We start from the raw sequence: 15,903 nt of genomic DNA, 5'->3' as shown, positions 1-15,903 counted from the left end.
GGGCAAACATACGTACAAGCAAAGCACAGTGGCTCAAAGCAGTCTCATTAATTAGCTCATGATTCAGTGGTTGGCAGTTTGGACGGTTCTTACGCTGCTGGGGAGGATGATGCGGGCCAGTTTTGAGGAAGCAAGGCATGAAGAAAGAGAATCCCGCTTCAGTGCCCGTCTGGAAAGCTTCATTCATGCTGATCTGATTTAGTGCTTCATGAAATTGTGTTTTATAAATGCATAAACAAAGAATTGATAAGATTTGTTCTACAATCCAAGCCGAACACACATGTCAGTTACTGTGCTGGGAGCTGGGGACAGATTGATGGAGATTAATGCAGGAAGTGGATATGGGTTCATTTGTTCACTTTTTTATTCCTTTATTTGCACATTCATTTCACCAATCAACTTTAACGTAGGGCCTACCAAGTGCCAGGCAGCATTCCAAGCCCTGGAATCCAGTGATGAACACGACAGACAAGATTCCTGCCCCCAAGGAGTTGCACCTTATGAAGTCCGGCGATGAAGGAGACAGAAAATAAACAGAGGAAAATACACAACATGCCAGCTGGTGAGAAGTGCTAACAAAAAAAGACACAACTATGTCCACAGAGTCTGAGATGTATATAGGTATGTAGAGTTCAGTTCTACTGGGGCAGAAGGCAGGAAAACTTTCTAAAAATAAGTACCGTGTTTTGCTTTTAGTAGAAGCCTTGTCAGGGGTTTAATGTGCATTTTTTCTAACCTGTACCACAAACCTACTTTGTTAATGGGGAAACTGATGTTCAGAGAAATTGAGTCACTTGTCCAAGTTCACACAGCAGGGTGAGGGTGGCCTCACACTGGTGTGTCTCAAAGGGCATCCGCTGTCCAGTGTTGTACTGTTGGTAGAGGTGATGAGGCCTGATGAAGCCAAGAAAGATAAATGGATGTTTACCTGGTAGGCAATGGCCAAGGGAAGTGAGGGGAGCCCGGTGAGCAAAGCTGCTGGATGTGAAACTGCCTGGTGTGGTCCAGGAGCTCAGTGTGCCTGGGAAAAGCATGTGAGCTGGGAGGGAAGGGTGGAGGGCCGAATCCAGAGGGAGAGTGGGTTCTTGGTGATGGAGCCACCGCAGGTGCAAGGCTGGGGAGGGACACTTGTAGGCTCCCGTTGAAACTCAGCCATCTAGAGCCCGTTTTCCAGTAGGCCTCCAGCTCCTCAGCTGCAGGAAGAAGGCTGTATGGTGTTCAGAGCACAAGCTCTTCAGTCAGACGGCACAGCCTGGGTATGTGGTGGGCTTAGCAATTTGCGCTTGTGAGATACAATGAGATTTCTCAGCAAATTCTGCGTCTCGGCTTTGGCTTTGTCTGTGTTTGAGTCTCCATCTCATGCAGCTAGCTTATCATAGATCAGTACATTCACATTATTTATTTGATCGTTTACAAAAAACAACAGCCCGGGTTCGAATCCCAGCTCCACCACTTCCTCCCTGTGAGGCCCTAGGGATGCAACACATCCACTTGGTACCTCTTGTAAAATGGAGGTGGCAGTGACTTTTATTATTTATTTATTTATTTTTAGACAGAGTCTCACTCTGTCACTCTGACTGGAGTACAGTGGTATGATCTCAGCTCACTGCAACCTCCACCTCCCAAGTTCAAGTGATTCTCACGTCTCAGCCTCCTGAGTAGCTGGGATCACAGGCATGTGCTACCATACCCAGCTAATTTTTTGTATTTTTAGTAGCGACAGGGTTTCGCCATGTTGGCTAGGCTGGTCTCAAACTCCTGTCCTTAAGCAATCTGCTCGCCTTGGCCTCCCAAAGTGCTGGGATTACAGGCATGAGCCACCACGCCCAGATAGCAGTGATTTTTCATGAAGTAATATGTACTTCATGTGGAGAGTTTCCTGGCACAGAGTAGGCATGCAGCAAGGACCATGCACTGTCCTTGGGGGCATCTGACCAGACCCTGCACGCCAGTGTCACTCCCAGGCAAGTGCAAGCGTTTTCTGAAGGCAATATCGCTAGTGAAGGCAGGACCCTGGAGAGGGCAGGATCCCTGGTGAAGGCAGGTCCTGAGGTTTCCAGTGAACTCAGTGCCTTCTATTCAGTGGGCAGCTGTTGGCCCAGATGGAGCCGGGGGAATTCTTGAGCTTGGTTCACAAAGAGAGGAGGGTACTGCATGATCTCGGGAGCCAACCACATTTTTGTACAGCTCATTTCACCAATGAAAAGGCACTGGCAACATCTCCTATGCTGATTAGCCACGGCCTCCGGTGCCGATTTAGCAAAGCCATGATTGACCAGATCCGAGGCTCACTGCCATGTGGAGCTGCTTCCTAATTATGTTACCTCAAGCACCCATCCCCAGGATGTACCTACCAGCACACTCATGTACATCAAGCAGTGTAGACGGAGGTGCAGTTCTGAAGACAGTCACCGATAACGCGGCAAATACCTATTGTGAGATCCATCACCTGCTCGGTGGGTCTGCTCCCTCTACCCCTCCCCTCCCTCCCGCGCCTGGATTGAGGAAGTGGCCCCTCGCTAACTAGTCTAATCTCCTTCAGTTGGTCACAAGCCCTGTGGAGGTGGGAAGGAGGCAGGGCTGGGAAGGCAGTGAGGCAGGACAGGATGTGACTGCAGGGACAGCAGGAGCCTCAGTCTGGAGTTCGGGCTGCCCTAATTTGCTGCGTGGCCTTGGAAGCCCCTTCCCCTTTTGAGAATGGGCTCATCTCTTTTCTAAAGAAGACATTCCATGGGAGAGATGGTGCCATGAAAGTGTCACCTGGGAGGCTGCAGGCCTGCCCTAGAGCCCAGTCATTCTGGAAGAAGCCCTTGAGGGCTAGGAGATGGCAGGCTCTGCCTCTGGCCTTTTGGCTGCCCTCTGCCACTGCCCAGAGGTCAGAATCCTGGGTGCTCTGGCATGGGCATCCACTCTCACCAAGACAGGATGGGGCCCCCTCCTTCAGGGCCTTGAGGCCTCACCACAGGCATTGTAGTCTGGGGACTATTGAACCAGACTGACTCTGGTCCTGGAGGGTGACCGTGGACATCGAGCCTCTCTGAACCTGAGTTCTCATCAATGGGATGGAAAGATCGATATGCCTGTCCTAGATTTCTCAAAGGGCCAGTGCAGAGCTCAGTTGAGAGGCGCATGTGCAGGACAGCTTGGGCAGCAGTAGGCGGGGGTGTGGGGAGCTGCCTGAGCCGGGCAGATGCTCAGGAGGAAGGGGTCGAGGGGAAGCTGTTGGAAGTGGGGAGAGACCCTTGAGATGCACATGGAAGGAACCTAGGGCTGAGCCAGCAGAGGAAAGAGGGTGGGAGGGTAGCCAGGTAGGAGGGCAGGAGGAGCCAAGATATGGAGGCTAAAAGCAGTGCGGTGGGCTTGGGGGATGCTCAGGGCACCCGCTACCCAGAGAGATTCCAGTTAGTCCTCCGCCTAAGAAGTGCCCCCATTGTTCCAGGACTCCTTCGCTCCTTTTGTCCTGCCCTCTTTCCTCCTTTCCTCCCTATTTCTCCCTCCGCCCTCCCTGTCTTCTTTTTCTTTTTTTCCTTCTCTCCTTCCTGCTTCCTTCACCAGTAGTTACTGGTACCCACTATGTAGCAGCCACTGTGCTTGGCGCGGACGGACACACATCAGCCCCCGCCCTCATGGTGGAACAGGGATATGGGAGAGAAAGACAACAAACCACTCAGTGTACAAATAGTCAACTACAGTGGGTAAGTGCCCTGGAGAGAAAGTTCAGGGAGTGGTGAGAATATCTAACAGGGAAACTTGTCTGTGTGGGGTGTGGGTGGGGCAGAGTGGTAGGTTGTTTACAAAGACATGGCCTCAGTAACTCCTCTCAGCCAAGGTAGGGTTCCTTTCTTCACCTCTTGATTCTCAGCTTGGCCATGACTTGCTCTGGCCAATGGACATTAGCAAACATGGCAGAGGCAGAGGCTTAAAAAGTGCTCGTGCATTAAGACTTTTGCCCTCTTTTGTGGCACTTGGAACTCTGAAACATTGATGGGACATTGATGGGAGGAACCCAAGCTAGCCTCCTTGAGAGGCCACACGGAGGAGAACCAAGCTGCCCCTAGCAACAGGACACTCACTAGCACACACGAGGCCATCCTAGATTATCTAGGCCAGCCAACGCAGAGGCATGAGTCCGTGTCTTCCTCTCTGACAGCATCAGTGAATCTTAGGGAAAGAGCTCTGGCAGAAGCTCTGCAGCCGAGAGGGTTGGGCCTCCACTCAAATATCCAGCTTCTCTTTGTTCTCACAACTTGCAATGTTGCATGCACTGAAGTTTGCTTGGTTGCTGAAAATGCACACAGTCATGAAATCGCTCATCATGTCAGTGGAATTTGTGGTTAAGGGAGGGATCATCATCTTCACGGAGGCTTTAGATGGGCTTTCTGGTTATAGCTCCAGAAAAATCTATAACCCCTGCCTTCACCTGACCCACAGCCACAGCCCTGTACAAATGGACAGGTTCTGCTTGCCCTGGGGTATCTCTGCTGGGAGGATCCCGGGCCCTGTGAAGTGATGGAGGTCAGCCACTCAATAGCAAAGGCTGACTCTCTCCCACACACCAGTGCCTGATTTGGGGAGGAAGGGAATGCAGACCTTCTGAGAAAGGGCGACCTTTGCAGCTAGGCCATGTGGCCAGACTTTGGTAACACCTCTCCATTAAAATTGATGTTCCTCCTAATCAGCGTTGATGGGGAGATTGTTTCTTAAATGCTGCTAAATGCAGTGCCAGGTACCATGCAAGAAGGCAGGGGTCTCACTAATTCTCCTCCGTGATGTTCTCCAGCCGGAAAGGGCTTCTGGCAGCCCTTACCTGTGAGAGGGGCTCGTTTCCCGAGGTGGGTTGACAAGCATCTGGAAACTAAGAATTCTCTGCACATTGCCTGTAATTTCCCTTTGATTTTATATGTCCTCCAGCCCTCAGAACCATTATTATTATTATTATTTTTAAGAAAAGCAAAGATTAAATCCTCATACCTCTCTGGAAGAGTGGAGGTGACTACATTCCAGCATCTGGTGCCCTGTTTGCCCCAAACATGACTTCAAGTGAATCCACATAATACTCTTCCAGAGGGAAAGCAGAACCATCTTCACGGCTTAGGGAGCAAGAAACACAGCGAGGAGTTCCACGGGAGACCCACGCGGAGGGATGCGGCACCCCCAGTGGACTCTAGGGGATGCTCACTTGGAACGTGCATCTCCCGGAACTGTGTCTGCCACCATGACTTCAGAGCAGCACAGACCTGAGGTGGATCCAGCAATGCCCACAACTGTCCAACAATTTCACTTTTCCGAGGCTCAGTTTCCATGTGGAAAATGGACTGGCTCTGAGTATTAAATGAGAATGAATGTCCATATGTCTCACTCCTTTCTTCATGAAAGGAAGACACCACTGGGACTCAGACAAACAGCCAATAACATCTAGTCGTTATTCAGTCCTAACTGCATGACAGTACAACTAGTGTAACAGTCATCAACGTAAGGGATGCTCTCAGTATCGCTCAATGCCCTGTGCGCTATCACCAACAGCAACAACTGCTGTTCATCTGTGTCACGGTATGCATCAAATCTACATCACTCTTGCAAGGTGTCACTGTCTCCATTTCACAGATGAGAAAACTGAGCCCCCAGAAGGAGAAAGTGTAGATGTGTTGGTATTTTCCTGCCCAACATTGATTCCCATTCCATCTGATCATGGTACCCTGACTTCTTTTGGGGGAATTGCCTCTTCCCTATGACGGGCTGACTGGTGGGATTATCAGTCAAGGTGCCCACCTCCTCTAGCTCTCCCTATCTCTCTCGGTCTCTGGAGTTTCTGTTTCAAGCATAAGGACAGAAGCATTAGAAATGGCTGAGGCTGATTTACCCCAGGAGGAGGGTGGGGTCATATCCTGAGGAGATGCTCTTGTGGGACCCTGCTTCTGGGACTCCTTGGATCCCAGCCCCAACCCCACCCCCAGATAGCCTTATTCTGCCTTCAGAGTCTGGTCCTTTGCTTTCCTTTAAATTCCGAGACCCTCTTGGGCCCGCCCTTCCCCGTGTGGATTATAGCCAGATTGGTTTCTGTTGCTTGCATCCCTCAAACTCTGCCTGACACAAGAAGTGACTCCTCCAGGGTCATCCAGCCCAGGAGTGGCATAGTCAGAGGAAGCCCTCCATCACCAGGCTCCCAAGCCAGTGCTCTCTCCATCATGCCACGTGGCTGGCCTTGGGGTGGTCCTGACATAGGGAGAGCTTTCTGAGATGGGGGCGGGAGAGCAGATTACCATCAAAGACCTGGTGATGGAAAGACACATGGCATGGCCTCATGGTCATGGAGGCCAACGTGCTGGAGGAGAGCTTTGAAGGCATCCATGGAAGCAGATGACAGGAGCCTGAAAGCCATGTGTGGCCACACACCTGCTTCTGACATAATTAATGAGACACCTTTATTGTTCCTGTCAGTGAGCTTCTTTGCTATCCAAGCCCTCAGTTCATCATATATTTTTTAAAGCAAAAATGGAGGCCTTCCTGAAATAGGCTCCCTCATTTTGCTGCAGTACTGACCTTCTATGAGGGTGAGGTGACATCATCTCAGGACGATGCACTAGACCCCCAGTGACTGATGGCATGAGAGACAGCAGTGTATAGTTTTTTTTTTTTTTTTACTGACACCTTGAAAAGTAAGAGCCCCTCTCAGACTACTGAGCAAGTAGTTAGCCTTGGAACTTTACTAACGGCAACCATAATTTCATGACTTATTTCACCGTGCCATCTTGTATGATTCTAGTTTGTATGATTTCCTCACTTTTCAGATGTGGAATCTGAGGCTCAGAGGCTAAGTAACTTGTTTAAGGTCACACAGCTCGTAAGCGGAGACAGAGATAAGATCCCTGAGGTTACTGAAGTTATTGAAGGAATAGCTTGCTCCTTTGCCATGCCCTTCCCTCCTCCCTGGTACCTGCCAGAATTCTCATCTGCACCCTGGATTGCTCTGGGAGTCACTGACTGCCCATCTTTCTTGGGACTGGCTCCTCTAGGTTGTTGCCAGGAGAGGGCAGTGAGTGGGCTTCAAACACCAGCAGGGCCCTTCAGCTTGGCTCAGGGTCCTGCCTCCTGCCAACGTGCCTTTGCTTTGTTCTCATGACCAAAGTGAGAGCTGTCCTTGGCACACTGTTTACAGCTCTGCCTCTCTGGTAAAGATCCAGGAGTAGAGGATTGATGCCCATCCCTACCAGGCAGAGCTTCAGCTAATGTGAGCCAGAGCTCATGAGCCCACGACTCCTCTCCCTGCTGGTCTCTAGAGATCATGAGCCCACGGCTCTTCTCTCCGCTGGACTCTGGAGCTTATAAGCCTCTGGCTCTTCTCCCTGCTGGTCTCTGGAGCCCATGAGCCCACGGCCCTCCTCCCTGCTGGTCTGTGCTCTCCTCCCTGCTTACCTCTGGAGCCCATGAGCCCACGACTCTTCTCCCTGCTGGTCTCTGGAGCCCATAAGCCCACTGCTCTTCTCCCTACTGGTCTCTGCTCTTCTCCTTTTTGCTGGAGCTCTTTTTCCCTGGAGCTCATGAGCCCACGGCCCTCCTCCCGGCTGGTCTGTGCTCTCCTCCCTGCTGGCCTCAGGAGCCCATGAGCCCACGACTCTTCTCCCTGCTAGTCTCTAGAGCCCGTGAGCCCACAGCCCTCCTCCCTTCTGGTCTCTGCTCTTCTCCCTTCTGGTCCCTGGAGCTCATGAGCCCATGGCTCTTCTCCCTGCTGGTCTCTAGAGTTCATGAGCCCACAGCCCTCCTCCCTGCTGGTCTCTGGAGCCCCTAAGCCCACAGCTCTTCTCCCTGCTGGTCTTTGCTCTTCTCCTTTTTGCTGGAGCTCTTTTTCCCTGGAGCTCATGAACCCGTGGCTTTTTTCCCTGCTGGTCTCTAGAGCCCCCTTTCTCTCCCCACATGTCTCCAGGACGCCTCTTTCTATTTGTCCGGAGAATATTCCAAGACTCACCTTTGCTTGTCTCTGGGACAGCAATCCATACAGAAGTCTGAGTTGTGGTAGGTGCAAACCCATGGAATTCTCTTTGCCCCCCACCAACCCTTCTGTGGCCACTTTCACACCCTCTGTCAGAATGTGCCTCTCCAGCAGCGTAGGGCAGCCAGGCAACCCTTAATGGTAATAGCTGTAACTGCAGCCAATTTCCAATAATTGGCGGCCTTTGCCAGGGAATTCCTGCCTGTCGCGGCAACTCCTTCTCGCTGCCTTTGATCTCTACCAGTCTCTGCAAGACACAAAATGCTGTTGTCATCTTCAATTACTCCAAGGGACGGAGTGGCCTTGACCTTGCCACCAACGTCCCGAGCCCATGGGGTAGTGGCGGCCATGAGGGAGGCTGGGCCATGGACAAGGGGAGTCCCCAGGCCCATTCGTGGGGCTGGTGCTTCTGGAAACCCCCCTGCTGCTATGTGTGAAGATGGGCCGCCCAGCTGAGGGTGTGGAGAGCGTGCTGGCAGATACTAAGAAGCACAGGCTGTGCGGGTTGCCGGATGCCTCCTTTGTGCCAGGCACATCTCTTCGCTGATCCTCTCAGCAACTCCTCTGTCAGGACATATTATCATCTCTGTTGTACGAAGGAGGAAACTGAGGCTCAGAGGTAGTTACACGGCAGGTGAAAGGCATGGCCAGTGGGTGGCGGGGGCAGTTCAGCCCCGGGTGCTCGGCTCAGGTTCAGAGCTTTTTCCATGTTGCACAGCTCCCCGGGTCTGTGGCTGAGACGCATGCTCCACCTTCCCTACAGGCTCTGAGATCCTTGAGGATAGAAAATGGGTGTCCTTCGGATCCACCCTTCCCAGGGCTGCTAGTACAGGGCTGGGTGTGGTGTAAATGCTCAGCCGACCCTTGTCAAGCCCAGGGATCAGTTCCTTGGCCCTATTCTTTTATCAGATACACGTACTCCTTGGCTATCTCATCTAAGCTCGGGGCTTTATTTCCCCACCTGTACACTGTTAACTCCTACCTTTACATCTTCCCATAGCCAACTGCCGGTGTGATATCTAGCAGGTGTCTCAAATTCAACTTGTCCCAAGCTGGCCTCCTTATTTTCTCTCCAAAACCAGCTCTTCCACAATTTTCCCGATCTTCATATTTGGATTCTGTAACTTTGCAGTTACTCTGGCTAAAATCTGTGGGGTCATTCTCGTCTCCTTCATTTCTCGGGTATCTTACCTTCAATCCACCAGGACATCTTGTCAGTTTAACCTAAAACAATCTATAATCCAACTAGTTCTTCCTGCCTTCACTGCCACCATCAGCTCTCACTGGGATCACTGCGATGGCTTCCTGATCTGTCTACCTACATCCATCCCTGCTCCCCTGCTGTGGTTACGCTCAGCCCAGCATCTGGATGCATCCTGTTAACCACTAAGGTGATGATGCTTCTCTGCCCCAGCCCTCCTGTGGCCCCTCATCTCTCCCATGGGGAGATTCACTGAGGCCACTGACATAGTGCCTGTCATTCACGAAAGGGGACTGCTATGGTGAGTGGAATGATAAAGGCCATAGCATGGTCATGGAGACACAGGGCAAAGGGGATTCATTCCAACCAGAGGAAAGAGAGGGCTTCCAGAAGGAGGCGTCATTGGTGCTAAGCTCTGAACCCTGAGTCTGTCTATTATGTTGTCTAGAGACATGGAGATAGTAGTGCCTATAACGCTGCACACTGGCGAGGTGTCCACCGAGGGCTGATTCCACCAGTCTGCTGCAGCTCTCTCTGTGCTCCTGTGTGCCGGCACTGGGCAGGTTCTCCAGGTTGCCCAGGGCTCAGTATTCTCATTGCAGAAGCAGATATTCCAGCGGGCTCAACAGCGAGCAACTGTACACACGAGAAAGCCCCTTGAGAGTGGCACAAGGGCTGTTACCATTATTATTTATTTAATATAACAATAAATTCTTGCACCTGCTTCTTTCATCCATTGGTGTGAGCTCAAAGGATGCAGATATGTTTTTTTGAAATGGAGTTTTGCTCTTATTGCCCAAGCTGGAGTGCAATGGTGCTATCTTGGCTCACTGCAAGCTCCGCCTCCCAGGTTCAAGCAATTCTCTTGCCTCAGACTCCTGAGTAGCTGGGATTACAGGCACACGCCACCACGTCTGGCTAATTTTTTGTATTTTTAGTAGAAACGGGTTTCACCAAATTAGCTAGGCTGGTCTCGAACTCCTGACCTCAGGTGATCTGCCTGCCTCGGCCTCCCAAAGTGTTGGGATTATAAGCGTGAGCCACTGTGCCCGGCCAGATCATGTTTAATATTAGCCAGAACTAAGGAAGGTCCCCATTCAACTGCAGAAAGTCCAGACCAGCGGAGTTGAGCTTCACTCCTCCTCCACTTTCTGGGATCTGGTCCCATGCATGCTACATGGATGATCTCACTTCTTTTTCATGTAGTCCTGCAAGGTAGGTACTACTGTCACCACTTTACAGACTGGGTGGTGAAGCCACCTTCTCACAGTGCCACAGCCAGTGAAGGGCAGAGCCAAGACAGGAACCAGATCTATCTGTCACCAAAGTGCTGTGCTCTCAGCCACTACACTGAACTACAGCCTGGGAGACTTGCAGAGCCACGGGGAATGGATCTTTCTTTCTAGGCTGATCCACGACCTACCTCTCAGTTTCTAGGTGGGTGAGTGCCGACCTGAAGTGCTTGCTCCGTGGGCTTGTCCTGTCTTGCCCCCACTGCAATGCCTTCCAGGTTGAGGTGCGCTGGGCACACACCCAGAGACCTTTGCACTGCAGTTTGAAAAGTTATTTAACGAGAAACTTTTTGTACTTCTCTTGCCCTCTTGCCAAAGGCTTCTGTATACATAACTCTGCAAACTGCTGTGCTATTTGCTCATGGAAGTCAAGTTGATTTTTAGTCTCTCTTCCTTCTATGTAGATCCCTCTAAATAGTTCTATGGCCGTTTCTTTTTTTATAATTATATATCTTTATAACTATGTCTTCCTTTATTTATAGGTGTATGTAGGTGCTATTCTTTCTCCTTTATTTAAGCATTTCAACAGTAGGTCAGGATCTGAAGCCAAAAAATGAGAATTATCTGGGTCTTTTTTTTGTTTGTTTTTTAATTTTTATGGGTACATAGTAGGTGTATATGTTTATGGGGTACATAAGATATATGGATACAGAGACTTGCCTGTTTATTCATCTAAGACCTAGAAAATAATTCACAGAGAGCAGGTCAGGTCCAATGTGAAGCTTCCACAAAGTCAAATTCCTGATGCAGAAACATGTGGGAAGAATCAAAGTTCTGGCCCTGAGCCTCATCAGCTCTGAGCCTTCACCCTCCTCCCCTCCTGTGCAGGGGGTGGAAACCACGTGGGCTTTGGCATCAGAAGGACGGGGACTAAAATTCCAGCTCTGCCAGTGTCCTTGGGCATGTTCCTAAACTGCCCTGATGATGTTTACCTGGCAAGATCTTGGGAGGATTGGTGTCATAAAGCTCATAAAGGTCTTAGCACAGAGGCCAACACACAGATGGTGCTCAAATCTCTTTGTGGTCTGTGTCTTGAATCCCACAAGTTTAGGTGTGTGGGCAGAGCTGGACAAAGGCACAATGCCATGCTGATCCAGCCAGTCTGTTTCCTGCCTGAGGCGTGTTCTCTTGCAGCAAGGCCCTAGAGAGGACTCCAGGAAGAGACACACCGAGAAAGTGAGCTTTTATGGACCACACTAGCTCACACCCAATTATTATCATGATGAAATGGTTTTCCCAAGGGCTGGTATGAAAGATTGTAGATTTTGCAGGTTCTATGCTTTGGTTTTTTTTCCTTCCACCAACTTAATGATGGGTCACTTTGCCAGTGACCTGTCATTCACCAGCCCCACCTTGGTAAACAGGGGCGGGATGTGACTTCTGAGTCAGTTTCTCCACATGCTGGAAACATTGTGAGCGGGGATGAGGGAGAGGGCACAGATTGGTTTGTTCAATCAAAAAATACTTATTGAGCTCCTGATAAGAGGCAGACACTGTGCTAGCACCAGGGATGTGAAAATGAACAGGTGCCTGCCCTCATGGAGTTTACATTCTCTTATGGAGGCTGAATAAGCAAATAAAATGTCAGGTAGCAGTAAGTGCTCTGAAGACATGTAAGGCAGGGCAGGAGGATGGAGAGAAATGAAGGGAAGAGGTGGTGCTGTTTTAGATAGAGTGGTTAGGAAGGGGCTCTCTGAAGAAGTGACATTTGAACAAGGACTTGAATGAGGATGTTACCTATGTGAGGAAGAGCAAATGTAAAGACACTGAGGTGGTGTATTAGTCAGCTATTGCTACAATGATGCTGCATAACAAACATCCTATGACTCAGTGTCTGAAAACAATTATTTGTTCTTGATGATGCTTCTGCTGGTCAGCTAGTGAGTGGCTGATGTAGGATGGGCTCAGCTGGGCTTGGCTGCAAGCTGCATATCTGTGTCTCTCATCCTCCTTGGATCAGCAGGCTAGGGAGGGTGTGTTCTCAGGTTGGTGGCAGCAGACGGATAGGACAAACAGAAAGAAGTGATTCACTTTAGGGCCTCACTTGGAACTGACACACTGTAAGTCTACTCATATTTTACTGACCAAGACATAGCACAAGGCCAAGCTTAACATCCATGGAGCTGAGAAGTATACTGTACCTCTAGTAGTAGGAACGGCAAAGTTATATGGCAGAGGGCATGGACAGAGGGATGGGTGAAGAATTGGGAACATCAGTGCTGTCTGCCACAAGTGGGAACTAGCTTTGTGGGCTGAAGCATCGGCAACAAGGTCAGGATGGCCAATGTGGAGTGAAAGAGGCGGAGAAGGGAGAAGATGAGGTCAGGACCTGGATGGCAGCCACTTTGTAAATGTCCTTGATAAGAATGTGGACTTACTCTAAGTGTAATGGGAAGCCACTGGAGGCTGGTTTTTTCCCTTTGGTTTTAATTGGCATGTATCTTATACTATAAAGCACACAAATATTAGTTAAATATACAGCTCAATGATAAGTTTTTAGAAAGTGAAAAGTTAGTTTTGACTTTTTTTTAGCTTTATATAAATGGAATTAAATTGTACATATTCCTTTGTGCCTGTTTTCTTTTGATCAACTCTGTGTCTGTGAGGTTCCTCCATGTCCTTACCTGGAGCAGCTATATCCTCCCTGTCACTGTATGGTATTCATTATATGACTATATCTCGATTTATTGATCTTTTCTATTATTGATGGACCTTTGAGGAGTAGTTGCCAGTTTTGGGCTATGAAGAATAATCCTGCTAAGAATATTTTGTTTGTGTTTTCTGCTGCGTAGATATAAACACTTCTGTTTGGTATATATGGAGGAGTGTGTACGTACCTGTTCATAGGGTATATGTACGGTCAGCTTTAGTAAATATGGCCAATAAATGTCATTATATATTAATATAGAAAACAATATATTAATATATTACATAGTACATAACAATATATATTACTATGTGTTATATAGGTGTATAAAAATATAAAACAAGTTTCTTCTCCTACTGTATGGCTTACCTTTTGACTCTTAAAAGTGTCATTTAGTGAAGGCTGGGCGTGGTGGCTCACACCTGTAATCCAATCACTTTGGGAGGCTGAGGTAGAAGGATTGCTTGAGGCTAGGAATTCGAGACCAGCCCTGGCAACATAGCAAGACCCTGTCTCTCCAAAAAAAGTTGAAAATTAACTAGGTGTGGTGCTATGCAATTATAGTCCCAGCTACTTGGGAAGCTGAGGTGTGAGGGATGACTTGAGCTTGGGAGTTTGAGGCTGCACTGAGCTCTGATCACACCACTGCACTATAGCCCAAGTGAGACCCTGTCCCAAAAAAAAAAAAAAAAAAAAAAACTACGTGTCATTCAGTGGACAGAGGTTCTTGGTTTTAATGTAATTAAATTTCTCAACTTTTTCCTTTATGGCTAAGGCCTTTTGTATTCAGTTAAATAAATCTTTACCTATACAAAGATCATAAATATAATCTCCTATATTTTCCTCTAGAAACTTTATTATTTTATTTTCAACATTTAAGGACTTGTATAGAGAATGCTTAATGAACCAATACAGATCAATAAGAAAAACAATGGAGAGTTGTTGGTCAAGGGCACAAAGGTTCAGATAGAATGAGTTTTGAGATCTATTGTATAGCAGAGTGAATATTGCCAATAATAATGTGTGTGTGCGTGTGTGTGTGTGTGTGCGTGTGTGTGTATATATATATATATATATATATATTTATATATATCTTTTTTTTTTTTAGTCGGAGTCTCGCTCTGTTGCCCAGGCTGGAGTGCAGTGGCGCAATCTTGGCTCACTGCAAGCTCTGCCTCCTGGGTTCACGTCATTCACCTGCCTCAGCATTCCGGGTAGCTGGGACTACAGGCGCCCGCCGCCACGCCTGGCTAATTTTTTGTATTTTTAGTAGAGACGGGGTTTCACCGTGTTAGCCAGGATGATCGCAATCTCTGGACCCTGTGATCCGCCCACCTGTGCCTCCCAAAGTGCTGGGATTACAGGCATGAGCCACCAAGCCCAGCCAATAATGTATATTTTAAAATAACTAAGAAAGTGAATGTCCAATGTCTCACCACAAAAAATAGTAAGTGAGGCGTTATATATGCTGATTAACTTAATTTATGTATTTTATGGGATGCAATGTAGTGTATACACATACAGGTAATATATGTAATATATTAATGTATTATTTTCTATATACACATACATTGCATCCCATAAAAAATATACAATTAGGCTGGGCATGGTGGCTCATGCCTATAATCCCAGCACTTTGGGAGGCCAAGATGGGCGGAGCATGTGAGGTCAGGAGTTCAAGACCAGCCTGACCAACATAGAGAACCCCTGTCTCTACTAAAAATACAAAATTAGCCAGGTGTGGTGGCACATACCTGTAGTCCCAGCTACTCAGGAGGCTAAGGCAGGAGAATTGCTTGAACCCAGGAGGCAAAGGTTGCAGTGAGCCAAAATCATGCCATTGCACTCCAGCCTGGGCAACAAGAGCAAAACTCTGTATCAAAAAAAAAAAAGTGTATGTATATATATATATATATATTATATATATACACAATATTTGTCAGTTAAAAATAATATTAATAAAACATTTTTAAAGAAAAAGACAAACCAATTTTTTAAATGAGTAAAATCATTGAATAGGATCTTCACAAAAGGGGACATTCAAATGGCCAATAAGCACACAAAAATGTGTGCAACATCATTAGTAATCAAAGAAGTATACATTCAAGTTATATGAGATTTCACTTCACATCCACAAAAATGACTAAAATTAAACAAAACATAGAAAATACCAAGCGTTTATGAGGATATGCATCAGTTGCTGGTGGGACAGCATATTAAATACAACCACTTTTGAAAACTTTGTGGTTTCTACTGAAGTTGAACATACATAGACCCTATTAGTACGCACATCAGATGGGCCCAGGTTGAGGGTTATCCTACAGAATAGTTGAGAACATGAAAGATAGGGAAAGAATAAGAATAAGGATCCATTCCAGATTGAAGGGGATAAAGAGAAACAACAATGAAATGCAATTTGATGTTTCTCGTAACCACACTCTCATTACAGTTTTGTTTCTTCTTTCACAAACTTATTTTTTTCTTGCTTTATTGCATTGGCTAGAACATCACCTGATAGTGTTAAGCAAAGGAGTGGAATAATATAACTTGTATTTTTAAAGATCACTCTGGCTGCTGCATGGCAAAAAAATGGGGCAGGTTGTGGCAGCAAGGAGGTGTTAGGAGAGTCTTGCAATAATCCAAGACAAAGGTAATCATGATGGGGATCAGGGTGGAAACAGGAAGGAGGGAAGTAATCAGATTCCAGAGATATTCTGAAGATATTGACAGCAACTACTAGTAGGAGAGGGAGAACAAGAATGCAATAATGACCAAG

General features: G+C 47.8%; 1 long non-coding RNA gene across 1 annotated transcript; it reads left to right on the top strand.

The window, feature by feature from the left end:
• The first annotated feature begins 536 nt into the window (after positions 1-536).
• Positions 537-6,422, top strand: LOC111538182. The gene is made up of 3 exons (XR_002730249.1): positions 537-621; positions 3,556-3,695; positions 4,952-6,422. It is a non-coding gene; the product is annotated as an uncharacterized LOC111538182 (long non-coding RNA).
• Positions 6,423-15,903: the final 9,481 nt, after the last annotated feature.

The sequence above is a fragment of the Piliocolobus tephrosceles genome, chromosome 6 (genome assembly GCF_002776525.5).
Source record: "Piliocolobus tephrosceles isolate RC106 chromosome 6, ASM277652v3, whole genome shotgun sequence".
Lineage (NCBI taxonomy): Eukaryota > Metazoa > Chordata > Mammalia > Primates > Cercopithecidae > Piliocolobus > Piliocolobus tephrosceles.
The sequence above is the reverse complement of the archived record's forward strand: the minus strand, read 5'-3'. Positions and strand labels throughout refer to the sequence as shown.